This window comes from Lactuca saligna, chromosome 6 (assembly GCF_052625555.1).
Source record: "Lactuca saligna cultivar CGN05327 chromosome 6, ASM5262555v1, whole genome shotgun sequence".
Lineage (NCBI taxonomy): Eukaryota > Viridiplantae > Streptophyta > Magnoliopsida > Asterales > Asteraceae > Lactuca > Lactuca saligna.
This window is the reverse complement of record NC_136422.1, coordinates 2,068,671-2,083,752: the sequence shown is the minus strand read 5'-3', so window position 1 is coordinate 2,083,752 and position 15,082 is coordinate 2,068,671.

The following is a 15,082-nucleotide window of genomic DNA, read 5'->3' as shown; positions in this document are numbered from 1 at the left end:
ACAAACCCTTTTTCTAATCAAGCTTCAATCTGTTGTTAAGATTACACAAATGGTTCTCACAATGTAGTCCACATAGCACACGGTCAAGAAGTTGATCCCAACCAAATTTATGGTAAGATGCTTTGTATTTGAACATGTTCTTAAACTATTGATTTATTATTATTATTATTATTATTATTATTATTATTATTATTATTATTATGAAGATTATGAAGATGGACATCCCACCATGTTCAGTATTGAACTTCATCATGGTGGGAAGTTCACAAAGTTTCCAAGCCTCAGGTATATTGAAGGGATTGTAGCATACATTGACGTGGTCGATATAGAAGAATTTTCAGTACACGAAATAGACTTCATCATGTCATATTTAGGTATGTTGTTCCACCTGTCATCCACTACCATTTATGTTTGCCCAATGAGGGTTTGGATTTTAGACTAAGTGCTCTAAGTAATGATGATGATGTGCCTAACCTAACGAAATATAAAACTGAGAACAAACTGATAAAAGTGTACATGGAGCATGGACAAAAAATGTTGGTTACCTATTTCATGTACCCAAATGGTCCTAGAAGGGTTATAATAGAAGAGATAGAAAATGAGGAACCACCTTAGCCCATATCCCTTACTCTGGGTACTTAATTGGTGGAATCTGAAGTTTGTAAGGGTAAAGTAGGTTTGACCTTGGCAAGGTATGGGTCTTTTACACTTGAGTTGAGTAGGTGTAAAGATTGGAAACCTACCCAATGTAGCTCATCAAGCAAATGAAGTCCCATATGAAAACAACTATAGTATGGAAGAGGAATTGTTGAAAGACCTAGAAGATTTTGATCCTTTCTATGGGGTTGAATATAATGAAAATATTCCAAAAAAAATCATTCAACATAGTTGATGCAAATGCAACTAGTGATGATGATTCAGACAACATTGAAGACAACAATGAAGAAAATGACTTTATGGTTGATGAAGATAACCCAATTCCAGATATTGAAGTAGATATGGAGAATTTTCACATAAGTATAGACACATAAGCAAAGTACTTAGAGAGTGATCACAAGTTTCATGAGTGTAACGATGTTGAAGATGAAGTAGATGATGTAAAGGTTATTAGCAATGATGAATGTGATTCTATTGGTGAAGATTCAAACAATGATAAGAAAAGAAGGGAAACCATCAAACAGTTAGGCAATGAGTATGTTCTCATGGTGAAGTGCACAAGATGGCCTTCCATGTAGGGCAAAAATATAACTCAAGAAAAGAACTAAAGGAAATAGTTGATATGCATGCATTGGAGACTAGAAGGAATATTTCTTTTACAAAAAATGACAAACATAGGTTGACAACTATTTGTAAGGGAACTTGGTAGTCAATGCAAGTGGGGTTGGTGGACTTACCACCAGAAAAAGGGTAAAGGGTAAAGAAGTAACTGAAGAAAATGTCAAATGTACTTGGAGACTACACGCATATAGGGCAAATGTTAATGTGTACTGGTTTGTAAAGACATATAATCGCAATCACATTTGCCTTCAGTCCCGAAAAATCAAATCTTGCACTACCACCTTTATTTCAAAACAGATTATGGATTAGATTGAATCAAATCCTGGAGTGCCAATTTGTGTAATACAAGAGGAGCTACATAGGAAGTATGAGGTTAGTTTTTTGGGTGACAAGGTTTTAGGGCTAAAACCCTCGCAACAAAAATGGTGGTTGGAGACTATACTAAACAATATGCAGTTTTAAGACTTAAAAAAAAAGGTTCAACGACACAAACATGACATTTTTGACAAATTTATAAATAAAGATTTATTACAATAATTATTGTTGAAGTTGTTTATATAAATATGAAAAAAAAAATCATAATGTATTCTTATATTTTTTGTGCCAAATTTTATAAAACATTATTTAATACAATATTGTCAATTCTTGGGAAAATATTTATGGGTATGTTTTAATTGATTTAATTGAAAAATCAAAATTTATTTCCATCCATTTATGTATCAAATTTTTTGATTCATAATCACGATGTTTATGTAGAATTTTACGACTGAAATTGTTGGTTTTTATCAAATATATACGTTAATGTGTGCCATTTTATTTTCACTTTTTATACAATAATACATAAAAGTTAATCTAGATTTGTTAATTATTTATAACAAAGTCATAAAATATTAAAAAATCACTTTGAAGTTTAATAAATCAGTTTATTTAGATTTTATTTTATTTTAGTAGTCTGCAGATGTTTAAAAAAAAAAACAATCTTTTTTTCTCAGACTGTACACGTTTGGTCCACATCTTCTACTGTAGAGGTCTACAGATGTGGTCCGCAGACTGTAGATATTTTGCTCCAGAAAAAACAAGCAACACCTATGTGTTAGAGTTACTAGAAACAAATATGGATACAACTTTGAAAAATTCAAGTTGAGTCTGAACCTAAGTATAACAACTCAACTAGACCATTCAAAAGGATATATGTGTGCATAGGAGCTTTAAAGAAGGGTTTAGGATTCAGATGTGAGATTTTCTAGGTTTGGATGGTGCCTTCATGAAAGGACCATTCCCAAGTCAGATTCTTACAGTTGTTGGGATTGATTCCAATAATGGAATCTATCCCTGGCATATGCAATTGTGGAGACTCAGAACATTGAGAGCTGGAACTGCGTTTTGGAACATCTTGGAGGTAACTAGGACAAGCATGCTATAAACTTCACATTTATCAGTGACAGAGAGAAGGTAATTTTGTGCTTAACATATTTTATTTAAGACAAATAACTTATACTTACATACTAATTTAGCTATTCACTTCATGTAAATAGGGTCTTATACATGCTATTTCAAACTTATTTCCTTGTGCCGAATGTAAATATTTTCTAAAGCATATCTATGAAAATATGAATAAATTATGGAGGACTAAAGAGTACAAGGAATACTTGTGGAATTTTAATAAAGCCACAACCATCCCAAAGTTTGAAACACTGATGGGAGAGTTTAGATCCTACGACAGGGAAACATATGAATAGCTTATGAAAATCCCTCCCCGTCACTGGGCTAGATGACATTTCTCAGGTAATTACTTATTTTTTAAATTTTATATGTTTACATGATTTCCTCTTGATTTTACTTACCAATAGGTACTATATACTAACAGGTAGGGCAATGTCAAATATGTTGTTGAATAATCTTTGTAAAGTTCTTAATAACAAGCTCATAAAATGGGAGGGATAAACCAATAATAGCCTATTTGGAGTTCTTATAAGGATATCTTATGAAAAGAGTCTGTAATGTGATGAAGGTGATAAATAAGTGCATATGTTAACTCATACCTACTAGTGAAAGGCTATTACATGCAAACATATAAAGTGCTTCATTGTACACTGCAAGATGGAATGTAGTATGTACTAGATCAAAGGGCGATGACATGATCAACATGTTGTAGACATGTGGTAGATGACTTGCAGCTGTAGGAAATGGGAGTTAACAGGCTTTCCCTATAATCATGCAGTTATAATAATTAATGAAATGACAACCAATGATGAGAGAGTATGAGAACTGTACACCTATGTGCATCAGGTGTATTGGCTAGAAACATGGAAAACCATGTACTCTTTCACAATGGAATATATCAAAGGAAGGAGCATGTGGCCTAAGAGTGATTGTCCAACAACTTTTACCCCTCCACCACACCACAAGCAGCCAGGAAGACCAAAAAAGAAAAGGACCGATGAAAAGAGTGTTAGCAAAAGTAATAAATGGAATCTACCACAAGGTCATTGTGAAAGTGAGAAGATAAATAGGAAATTTATGAGAGTGACATATAGTAAGTGTAAGAACAAGGGCCGTAATGCCAGGAAATGCAAGGGCTAGGGGGAAATGGAATTACCAGTCAAGCAAATGAAAATTGAAGTGTTGAAGTGTTGTAGGGGTAGGCTACTGGATTTTGTGTTTTTTATTTGTGGTTGTAATAGTTGGTAATGTATTGAAACTCTAGTTATTATGTAATATTTATGCCCATTTGAACTTGGTTATGTAATAGTTACACACTTTTGAACTTGGTTATGCAATAACTATGTACTTTTGGTAATGTTTAATGGTAATGTTGGGTTTTTTCTTTTTGTTAAAACAACTTTTGGTAATGTACTTTCTGGTATTGTGTTATGGTTAACATCATAGTTTTCAATCACACCAAATGTTAACAGATAACATTTTTACCATTACACCATACACCATTCACATAACCATTTCAACTGATACAATTTATAACAAAAACTAACACTTTCATTAAGACATGTTACCATTAACAACATCATAAACTTAAACCACAACATTACTACATTCTTAGATTAATCGCTCTAGATCAACTTACAAAAACCAACACCAAAACACAACATTAAAACATTCTTCCAAAAACTACACCCCAACATGTAATCCCTAATTCCTAAAAAAGATAAACAAAAGAAACATAACCCAACTTATAACCAAATACATCTTCTTTTTGTTGATTCATGTTGCATATTCCCCAAATCCAGCTTATGTGTAACATCCCAAAATTCAAGGCAAAAAATTTCATTTTTAAATAAGTTATTATAAAACCCTAGGTAATAAAACATCCATAATAACATCTCATGTCAAAACCAAAGTGTCAATAGTCGAACATGTTATCATGAAATAATATCCGAGTGTAATCCCAAAGATCTCATGTGCGGAAAACATAATGTGATGCGCTGCGATCGAGCCGACTCCTTTCCTTTGAAAACGAAGTACCTGAAACCAAAATTGAAAATCGTAAGCACGAAGCTTAGTGAGTTCCCCCATCATACCACATACCATACAACACACATACTGCCAGGCATACCGGGATGCCCGACCTCCCCATGCCAAGCATATTTGGGTGCCCGACCTACCCTGCTGAGCATACCAGGGTGCTTAACCTACCCTTGCTAGGCATACCGGGGTGCCTAACCTACCCCTATCAGACATACCAACATGTCCGACCTACCCCTCCGGTTTATCTCAACCGGTTACGGGGACTATTTCACCCCTACTACTACCACATAGAAACATAATATAATCATACTATCAGACATACCAGGGTGTCTTACCTACCCCTTGGCCCTATCAGCCAAATATGGGGACTATTCCCCCTACTACCACTATCACATTACATCATATCATGAACATACTGCTAGACATGCATGGGTACTGACTACCCTTCAGTATCTTTCAACCGATATCTGAGGACTATTTCACCCCTACTACTACTAACACATATATCAAAGCACCCTAGCACATAGATCATATCAGATAGTTGCAAACCAGAAAATCATCACAAAGACAATCATCTCATACATAGTCATCTACTGGTGGGCCGACCTTGGTGCCTTAGACCCACTTCTACTGGAAGGTAACTCACATCATACTGTTGAAGTCCTGTAGACACAATCCCAGCTGATGGATGACAGATTCCCAAACTGTCAATATCAAAACATCACCCAATTAATAATTGGGTCCCAACACATAACAATAAGTTCTTGGAGTAACAAGCTACATTACCCTATCTTGGCTTGATTCAAGCCCAAGGCCCAATCCAAAGGCCTAAAAGTCAAACTAGGAATCAAAGCCCAACATAAGGCCTAATTTTCCAAATCGGGCCCTAAAATTTACATGGTCTTATTCAAAGGCCCAACCATTTAGTCCAGTCCAAACATTTGGCATTTCTAATGGCCTAATATCTCATAATCATAAAGGCCCAATTTTCCAAATTGGGGCATAATCTCACATATCATCGAAATATTCTAGTCTATATGATTATTCTTGGATAGACCATCAATATCCCAGTCACCAAAGCCCAATAGAAAGGCCCAAGTCAAGGCCCAAGTGAAATTAGGGTTTTCACATAAAATGACGATTAGGGTTAAATGTTTCTCACTTAACCCATTAAGGACTTAATCCATTAAGCCCATCACCCTACTAGATAAGTCATATGATGTGATTGGGTGTAATTCACAATTCCATTCCAATGGCCCATATGTGGGTCCCGATAAGTCCAAGGCCCATGTATCCAAAATTAGGGTTTTCTAAACCCTAATTAGGGTTTCCAACCTAATCATAACCTAATAGGCCCAAAAGTTAAGTCCTTAGATCCATTAGGGTTCATTAGGCCCATTAGTCACATGTTTGGGCTTTTAGGTTATTTAGGGATTCATTGGACCCATTAGGGTTTCATTGGGTCTTCTAGGGTTTCATTAGGCCCATTCTGTCTAAGCATCCCAAACGAGTCAAACACATTAAGCACACTACCACCCGACACGACGACTAGTGACGGCACGAGGCGACAACCACCACCCTATGGTGGTGGATTTTAAGTTTCTTTTCATTATTCCACTTTCTAATTATATTTTACAAAGCTTTAATCCCAAAATAAACATACACTAAAAGATAAACACACACACATACATACAACCACCTTGTGGTGGCATAAAGTGGCATCCACCACCTCACGGTGGTGGTGATGCCTTTTCCGACCATATAAACACCCAAACACCTCTCCACTAAATTAAACACACACAAACATGCTTCTGATTTGCGAGATGCACCCCAGTCACCCACCTGGTGGCTCACGATGACGACAACAACCGTTTTGGGACGGCAGCCACCACCTCATGGTGGTTGCAGTGATTTCTTTTGGTTCTCAATCAAGCAGCCACACACACCACACGAACTTGAAGCAAAATCACACACCCACACAAACTCATAACCACCTCCCATGGTGGCTGGTGGTGACGAGATAAGGCAGCGACAACAAGAAGTAGAAAAAAATGGTGGCAGGCGGTGGTTTCTTTTGGTTTCCAGTAAAGCATCCATGGTAGGAATAGCGACACAACATATCCCGGTGATTTTTACGATTTTGGCATCGATGGCGTCTTCAGTGGTGTAAGGCGGTGACGAGAAAGCTAGAAGCGGTGGCTGGAGGATAACGGTGGTTCACGTCTTCAGCAGAGTGGAACGACGCCAGTGGAGGATGCGTAAGCTGGTGCGACGCCGGAAGGGAGGCAGAAGGTGGAGAGATGGTGGCTGCAACATAGTTTGCATTAGGGTTAGGGTATGGACGGGTTATATATCCCGTGATCTTTGAAACTTCACCCCATAATGGTAAGTCTAGGTCCTCTCTTCCCTTTTTATTTCAATCCTAGCCCAAAATTTACCCTTTAAACCCTAGCTCTTGAACCCTTTACAAATTAAGTCCGAGTTTTACAAAACAACCCCTCCCTCTACAAATCCTTTTCATATTTGGTCCATAATTTACTCTTTATCCCCTTATTCCATAAATCCTTTCATATTAGGTCCAAATGATACCAAACAACCCCTATCTTCTAAAAATCTTTACAAAATAAATCCTAGAACTTACACTTTTAACCCCAACTTCTAAATCTGTGACAATTAGCTCCTCAAGACCAACACATTGTTATATAATTATTCATATTTGGGCTACTACTCGTTCATTTATTTAATAAATGGGGTGTTACATTATACATGTTGGTTATGCTCAACAATCCTGATATTATAGTTGTTGATCTTGGCCACATTGGTGGTGGGGGGGGGGGGGTAGGGTGGGGTTCAACCTAACTAATGAATCCATATTTTGAATCCTAAATTTATACATAAAAGTAGATGGATATTAAATAAAAATCATTGGCCTAATTTGAACCTTGTTACATGTTTAGGGCATATGAAGCGATCAGGGTTTAAATATGTCTAGGAGGTTCGTACAAAACATCTCTTCCACAAAAAGCACAGTTGTTGCGCCATTGTGAGTGAAAAAGAAATTAATCGAACAAGAAAGAGTAAGAGAGAAAGAGACGTTGTTTGAATGAGAATAGAGACGTTGTAGGTTGGGTCTTAAAGGAGTTTTCAAAGCACAGGGACTGGTAGGTGAAAAGACAAAATTACCCTCACATGTAGGGCACCTGCTACACTGAATGGAAAGAAATAAATGAGAGTTAAGTCCAAGGACCAAAACCACAAGAAGTTTCATGTTTTGGACCAACCATGCATTTTGAAAACATTTTGGACCTTATCCATACATTTTTGATAATCACAAGGACCAATAATATTATGACATTTGTTATTTGATAAAATCATGTACTATTATTGATTAAAATGTTAGGATAATGATTTGAAAGGGTAATGAACTTTAAACTTTATTCACATTTAGTTATTGATTTTTTTTCACTCTTGATTTACCTCTGAATTATTTGAAATTGTTCACATTTTACCGGTCAATAATTTCAAATAATTGAGGGTAAATCAAACATGAACAAAGTTCAAGTATTAAATGTGAACAAATTTGAAAAATTGTTACTCTTTTAAGTCATTATCCCATAAATAAACTCTTTTACCTTTAAATAACACTGTTATGTTCTCCATTGTAAAACTTCTTAATAAATTCCATCATATTATTTTATATGGGTATAAGGTTTAATTATTAAGATTTAAAAAATATATTTGCTTTTACTACAAGATTTAAGGGTATAATGAGCGACATAAATCATCGATAAAGATATAAAGAGTTTTCGTAATTACCTTTATTGGTGACATGTCACAACTAATAAGCCATTGATAATGCTTCGTTTGAATTCACTCGTCCTTATATCTTTTGATATAGCTTGAAATTGATGTTTTGTATATGATGCGCACAAGTAGTCTTTGCTCACTACACTTTGTAATAAATAACCTAATAAAGTATATGAATTACATTAATATTTGGTTGAATAAAGGTTGTCTCATTATAACCTATAAATTGTAATTAATTATAAGTAAAAGCATAAAACATGAAATGAATAAAAAAAAATCTAGTTTAAAGTTTATCTCATGGACTATGTTTAAGGCCATAAACTGTAACATGGTTATGTAGTACGTATTATAGTCTATAATACTCCTTACAAACACAACACAAAACAAAAGTAATAACTGAAATCAAATTTATTAATCTAAATAGTTGCTATAGATATACGAAATAAACTAAGAGATTATTACAAAAATGGATAATGATTTGAAAATGTAACAAATTTACAATTTTGTTCATATTTAGTGATTGGAATTTTTTTTCATACTTGATTTATCAAATTGTTCATATTTTGTCTTTATGATTGGTTGTAACCGGTCATACGGATGAAAAATGTACACTTTCAAATAATTCATAAGTAAATAAAAAAAATGTTACTAAATATGAATAAAATAAAAGCTGATTATATTTTCAATTAATTATTCCTAAAATGTATTATGGAGACACTTTTTCTTTCCATTTTGTAACGTTTGTAGTCTATGCACAAAGAAAAAGTCATGTGATATGTCAACCATTTTCATACAATCATCTAATAAGCCTCAAATCATTTCATGAACATGCATGCTTTATGTTATAACTATACGAATGTTTTTGTATTGTACATATTAAAATTATATAAATAAATTTGATAAGTATGTGTTGTTGAAAATGATTATGCCTTTTACATTAACTATGAACTAAAAATTTTCACGTTAATGTAAAATTGTAACTATACAATTTGAACGATATAATAAAATAAAAATATGTTAGAATCAAATCAATTAATAACATTTATTTTTGATTTGTTCGTGAATAAAATTAAATATAATTCTTAATTTAGTGTAAGTTTTAACTCTTGTTATTATTAAGTTATTTAAAAATTATTTATTTGACTATTTTTTAAATTTTCGTTTAAAATCTATAAGATTGAAAATTGAGACCGTTTGACATTCTACAACTTTTCACAAAATACATTGTATCTTAAAATAAATTATGTAATTTCACAGATGATTAAATAATTTAATGGCCTCCATATATATTTTTAAAGACATATTCTTCATGTAAACCTAAATTGCCTTATCAACATATATGGGTGTCATAAAAGTTATAGAGAACCATAGCTTACAAAGTTCTCGAAAATTTTGTACATGTCAATAATATTTGATTCGGAAAATTCTGATAGCATACCCTAGTTTCTTACTTAGAAGTTGTAATTCATATAACTTAATAGTACTGTATTAGTTAAGGACTTAAGTTTACTAAAACAAAGAAAATAGTTAAAAAGTTTGAAATCATGTAACCAATGGGCCGTTAAAAAAGATTAGCCCAATTACTCAATTAAGCTGATATCCTTTTTTATATACTTTATATAAAAAAGTTATTTTGTGCTTAGGCCCAACCAAAGTTGAAGACTACAACACAACGCTACACTTGCACTTGAATCATTTCTAAGTTCTAACCCCAATCTTTTTTTTTTTTTTTTTTTTATTAAATAAACATTAGTTAAAAAGAGTTTCTAGTATCATCTAAAATGTTTGCCAAGAACCATTTCATACAATCTTGCAACAACACAACATTTATCTGTGATCATAAATTTATTTGAACTTTAGAAGGTGTGATTTTTGTCAAAGGTAGTGTCAATATGGAACATCATAGCTCGTAGTAGTGATTTAAACTTGTAACTGACTTATGGTATGTTGATAATAGATACTATATGTTATTTTGTAATTTTTCTTCAGCTTTGATGTTTTCTATGAGTTTGGTTTTAATAATAACTATGTAACCAAGCATGTTCATAATCAAGATGTACCATCGCAGATGCTTATACAAAACTTTGTGAAGAAGCTATAGATTTGCAACCATTGTCTTTGTAGATTTCGTTGATATTTATGTCTCTTGAGTGATGATTTAGATATCATAATGGAAAACTTAGGATTTCATGGTAACATCTTTTGACTTTCACTTCTTAATACCAATGGGTAAATTATATAAATCAGATCTAAGAAGATTTCAAACCGTAGAATCCTAAAATGAAAATCACATATCATATGATTGATACATTTCTAAGCCCTTTCTAGTTATTTAAACACCAAACTCTAAGTACAACTTCCATTGATCTTCAATTCCTCCTTCAGTTTCACCAAAATTTCCTCTAAGTTCTTAAATACATTAAAAAAACGTTCAAATGATAAATGAGGAGGGGAAATCTAACTAAAAAAAGAAAATTACTAAAATGCCCTTTTGTGTAACTGAAATAGCTGAATAAACTTCGTAAAAGTTTACATTAATCAAGGCGCTAAGTGTTAATAGCATTTCAATAAAATAATTTTAAAATGTAACATAAAAATATTGAAAATAAAAAATAAATTCAAAAGATAAGCTCGAAGAAAATCAGAAAAGCGATAGCAACCCATTGTGTTGTCAAAATTTAGGAGCTTGATAACAACATACGTTATTGTCATTTGTCAACCACATTCACAATTATCGTTTTATTATTGGATATAATGTTAAATTTAGAATAACTGTCGCTTTAAACGAAGGAAAAACAAAGGTTTTGATGTCAATTCCTTTTATTATTCAAAATACTTATCTTTATAGAGAAAAAAAAATAAATACCCTCCTATCTTTTTTTCCTATTTTCTATACTATTTTAAATGGTGACAAGTGTTATATTTAGATAAAACTAATGATATTTTAAGATATTTATCATAATTTTAAATAAGTAGGAAGATAATTAAAAGAAAAATAGATCTGATCTTTAAATTATCCCATATGGATATGCTAGTTATATATATGAAAAGAACATTCGAGTAATTGCAATGGAAAATTATACAATAATGTTAATAATTGAAAATGGACATGAAATGGGGTTTCTTTTTTTACCTTTATATTTTATAATTATTCAAGATAAGGCTTAGCAGTGACATCATGGCTTAGTCTTGTTGATTATGAAATGGGACCCAAAACCCACTTAAAGCATGACAAGTTGTGAATATTTAATTTGGTTTTGAGGTGGAAATTGAAAGGCAAGTACAAAGGGGCTAATGGAATATTTGTATGTCTTGCTCATTTATTGCAAAAAAAAAAAAAAAAAAAAAAAAAAACTTTTTGGTCCTTTGCATTATGTTCGATATGTAAAAGTGAACTTAACTTACAAATTGATTTGTTGACGTGTTTTTGTAAATTATTGATATCCATTAATAACCAACAAACGCGAGTTATGGGTCTTTGATGTGTTATGAGAGTTTGTTATGAAATTCAATTGAATTTTATTTATGCTAAACTACTATTATTGGTGTTTTTATGCGGACTATTATCTGAAATTTGGCAGATCAAAAGAATGACCGACTGGATTTTTTGATACGGACTACGCTGTGGATTTAGACAAAAGAAAATCACGCATATGTTATGTTTAACCATTGGTGGTTGTGTTGTGACTAATGAGTTTGAAAGCAACCTTACATTCTACATTTCTACTATAGCTTTGTCAACTATTGGAGCACTGCACGTACCGATTTCTCAAACATGCAAAAAAAAACTCTTTGGTTAAAAAGTTTGTATGTAGAGCTTTGTGGAGATTGTTGGAAATAATTAAAGAATAGAATGTTTGCTATTTTCTTTATTTCACATTGGTAGGGGAACTAAATAACACTTCCTATTAGAGGCACTTTTCACACCGGTCGTTAGAAGCTAAGTAGCTTTGATTTTTGATAAGTTCAAGTGGGATTGGTCTAACATGTTAACCGTCGTTGACTTCGTGGACCAGCAAAATGAATATTCTAGAAGCCTCCGAAAGACTAGGTAAACACCAAGTTCGAATCGGATAAGATACCGTATAACGGCGTTATAATATTTGAATTCGAATTTCCACGTGCCAGTCTATGAGAAGGCCAAATGTCGTCATCAGGTATGACTATTAACGGATTCCTTTTTTTCTTTTTAGTATAAATAGGGTCTCTCATGTCCCATTTATTTCACACCAAAAATCGCAACCTTCTGCTCTCCTCTCTCTCCCTCTCTGATTCTTGAAATAGCAATTTCTATTTCTTCCTGGTTTCTGAGTAATCAACTTTGCGTTTACCCGTTCTTCCAAAGTTGCTGGAACTAACCATAATTTACATTAAATTATGAGTTTTACACTGAAGCTTATAACCTAGAGCATTGTAAAAACCTCTAAGGACATGAGTAATTTTGTGCAACTTTACATAAGTCAAGATCAACGATTATCAAGTTGGTTTTAAAATTTTGTTATGCATATTGTTTCGTTTGACAACAAGACAATCTGCTTTTATTATTTCTTATAATCAGATCTAATCACGAAAGGGCAGTACCAATAACAATGATGTAACCGAGTTTGAAATGAATGAAATTACTTTTCCTCGTTATACTGATTGTTCAAATTCTTTATGACACAAACATTTAGTGAAACCTGTGTAAAATCTAAATTCACCAAGAAACATTTTCCAATTGTTATACGTGTTACGTCATTACCAGAACTAATCCATTTGGATATTTGTGAACTAAATGGAATACACACACGAGGAGGTAAGAGATATTTCATTACGTTCTATAATGATTCGAACCAATATTTACATGTTTACTTATTGCGATCAAAAGACAAAGCTTTTGATGTATTCAAACTATATAAGGGTGAGGTAAAAATTTAACATGAGAAACACATAAAGATTATTCGCTCGGACAAAGGTTGAGAATATTTCAATTAGAAATCGGACAAATTCTATGAAGATAATGGTATAAAAAAAATAACTTCACATTTTACTCCCTAACATAATGGTTTGGTTGAAATAAAGAACCAAACTCTAGTCGAGATGGGCAAATTTATGTTGAATCAAGGTTTGCTAAACAATCTACAAGGGGACAAATTATTGATTGTTTGCTATGTACATAATAGGATCATTAGGCGTATGATTCTTGTTGATCCTTATGGGTTATGGTAGGGAAGAAAACCTAACCTAGACTATTTAAGATTATGGGGGGGGGGGGTGTTACTTACTATCAGACACACGATCATAATGGATCCAAATTGGGAGCTCCAAGCTATGAAGTGTAACACTCGGTTCAGGTGCACATTTTATTATTTTGATGAAGTTAAAATTTCAAACCCCTCTCGCAACGTGGGATTTCTTGACGCGTTGTGAGGAATTAAATGAACGTGCATACCATTTTGAGGTTCACGACGTGCGTAGTGGATAACTCACAACGTGAAAATTGTCGGAGTGGGAAACCCTAGTTTTGAGGGGTTCACTCCATCACCTCCTTATCCTGACTTTTGAAACCTTAGCATCCATTGTTGGTCTTTGAGCTCGTGTAACACCCCAAGTTTCAAAGGCCAAGAAAGGAAAGAAGAGCCCTAATTTAAGGGTCGACTCGGCGAGTCCAAGGAGGGACTCGGCGAGTTCGAGCGGGATCCGGGTCAAGGTGTAAGTGACCAACTCGGCGAGTCGGCCAAGTGGACTCGACAGTCTGGTCTGTGCGAGGAAAACCCTAAATCCGGGACTTTGGGCACTATTTAAGCTCCTTATTCTCTCCCTTAGGGTTCCTTAGAGCCCCCTTGTTCAGAAAACGAAGCCTAAGCCTCCATTGTTGTGCATTCAAGCTTCCAGGACATTTTTGGGTGATTTGAAGGAAGAAGAAGGAGAGGAATCAGTGAAGCTTCAAGGATTTGCTTCAGATTTGGAGTTTGTGGAACCTTTCTGAAGTATTGAAGGTATTAAGTCATTTCCTTCTCTTAGATCTAACTTTGGTTGTGAGTTTTGGGGCTTTTAAGCCATGATTAGCCACCCTTATGGGTTAGAAGCCGGATCTGGAGTTGCTACTTCAGATCCAAGTGTGTTATGGCCTGGAGAAGCATAAAGTATCAGCCATTAAGTCGATTTTGAAGCCCCTTGGCATTAAACCCTAGTTTATGGCATATTTTGCCTAGATCTCCTTCTCTACACGTAAAGTTTGCAACTTTACGTGTGGAATAGGCTTAGGAAGGGTAGATCTACAGTTTGGAGTCCATGCATGACTCTAAAATCCTCTGCATGTAAGGAGAACTGAAGGGACTCGGCGAGTCCTTTGAGTGGACTCAGCGAGTAGCATGAAGTTGTGGAGAAACTCGACCAGTGGGATGAACAACTCGTCGAGTCATGTGAAGATTGCCTTGGACTCGGCGAGTCAGGTCGCGAAACCCCCAAACCCTTCGAGTTGTGACTCGAATCAGTGAGTCGGGTGGAGACTCAGTGAGTTAGACAGGTCTGG